The sequence below is a fragment of the Triticum dicoccoides genome, unplaced genomic scaffold (genome assembly GCF_002162155.2).
Source record: "Triticum dicoccoides isolate Atlit2015 ecotype Zavitan unplaced genomic scaffold, WEW_v2.0 scaffold5534, whole genome shotgun sequence".
Lineage (NCBI taxonomy): Eukaryota > Viridiplantae > Streptophyta > Magnoliopsida > Poales > Poaceae > Triticum > Triticum dicoccoides.
This window is the reverse complement of record NW_021281470.1, coordinates 10,362-12,608: the sequence shown is the minus strand read 5'-3', so window position 1 is coordinate 12,608 and position 2,247 is coordinate 10,362.

The window sequence follows — 2,247 nt, the reverse complement described above, 5'->3', positions numbered from 1 at the left end:
CCCCCCCCACCACCACCACCACCACCAACCGCTCCCGCTATATGCAGGGCACCGATGGGCCGGGGGGACCCACAAATACGTGGGTTGAGGCCGAGTTTTTGCCGCGCCCCTCAAATTTTTTGCGGGCCGGCCGCGTTTGCGGGGTCTGTTCAGGCGGAATTTTCATCGCCGGCCTACATTTTTGCGGTTATTTTGTGGGTCGGGACCTTTTGCAGGGTCTGCTAGAGTTGCTCTAATACATGAGATTCGGTGACAATATGAATTGTTGATCTGATTGATCTTTACTCGTGTGCTGCTAGAGTTGCTCTAATACATGAGATTCGGTGACAATATGAATTGTTGATCTGTTGATCTTTACTCGTGTGACGATTACTCTGTCGCATTATTTCCAGAGAGAAGGAGGTGATTCTCCGCAGCCTGTCAAGACCGAGATCGGGGAGAAGACGTCATTGACGCTTCAACATAAAAAAAGTCTCGCTTTGCTCGGAAACAACGATAATGATTTTGAACCACTGGTGAGAAACTTCATGGAATCTCGCATTGCTGCATTTTAGGCACTTCATTCTGCCTTTTCCAAGCTAGCTTCAGTGTTCAGAGTACCTTGTCGAACTGCCTGACAAATTACAGACAGTTTGCTTACGTTTCTTTTTTGTCCTAGTGCTCATTGGTATTGTAGCGTCAACTAAAAATTTATTTATTATGCAAGGATTTCTTGAGGTTTTTTCATGCTATTTTGTTTTTCCAGTTATCTTTGGTCGATTTTATTTATTTATGATAGTAACTTTTAGCGAGAAGTGATTCCTGCACACAGAAAAAGAGAAGGAGATTGTCGATTCTACAGAAGAATAACAAAGAAGAAAATATCATACCGTTTTCTCTGATTGCTAGCGCTGATGTGTGTTCGTCTGGTTGTTTCCTAAGATATTCATTTTTGCTGTTCTCTCTTTTTGGATAGTATAAAGTTTGCTGAAACTCCCTGTTGTGCTTTTTAAATTAAGCGAGTAGACGCAGGACGTGTGTACTGCATGCCAGATTGTCGATTTTTGTCTGAGTCAGCATTGCGCGATCTGTCTTTGGCATGTCGTTGCGAGAGGTTTTGTTTCTGTCATTGTCGAACTGACTAGTAACTACTAGTGCTACTTATTTCTACATCACTAGTTAAAATTTAGTAATAAAAATTATTGTGCGATTGAGGTTTATGGTCATAACAATGAGTACTCTGACTTTGTTTCCTAACTAATTTTTCAGAGGAAGGGATGGACACCAGTGAGTTCCCTCGAGTCTGCCAAGATCAAGATGGGGAGATGACGGCGTTTCGGCATCCAAAGCTCACTTTGGTCAACAACGGCGGTTTGGAGAATGAGCAAGTAAAGCCTCCAGGCTCTCGGTATGAAGTGGTAGTCCAAAGGACTATATATATTACTATTACCTATAAAGTAAGGAAATTTTTGGTCATTCTCATAAAAGGACGTTCCATACCTCAGATTATCTGTAATCTCCTGTAGCATATGCAAACAGATATTGAATTTGTTGCTTTGTTTTGGTTGATTACAATATTTTCGGAGGAAGAGACGGGGTCCAGCCAAGAGTAAGATTGCACATGACCCAATGTTTTTTTTGAAAGAAAATATGTACTTTATTAATTGGAAATGATGGTTACATCGTCTATAAGAAGAGCTACAATATTCTCCATAGGCTCATCAAACCAATCTCTAGTTACAGAAACTTTCACTAGCCTAGCAAGTTCATGAGCAACCTTATTAGCTACACTATTACAATGTTCAAATCTAGTCAACGGAAAATCACATGCCATGAAGTAGCAATCCTCGAAGACTGCCGCCGCAACTCCCGCCGATTGTCCTCCATTTTTCATTATGTCAATGACTTCCATATTATCAGAGTTAATAATAAGACGATTGCATCCTGTCTTTTGTGCAAGAATTAAAACAAACCTCAGAGCCATCGCTTCTGCTGTTAGTACATCAGCACACCAATCGATCTTCCAATTTCCGCCAACAATGAATTTTCCTTTGTCATCTCTGAATATAGCTAAATCTTCCTCAGGGAAATATTTAGCTTTCAAGATGGTTGCACATAAAGATTCAGGATTATCAAGAAGACGCCACGCTTGTTTAGCTAATAACACCAGGTCGAAACAGTGTATATCTCGGAAGCCCATACCTCCTTGATCTTTTGGAACACGCATTTTTCACCATGCAATCCAATGCATCCTCTTCTGATTGTCCT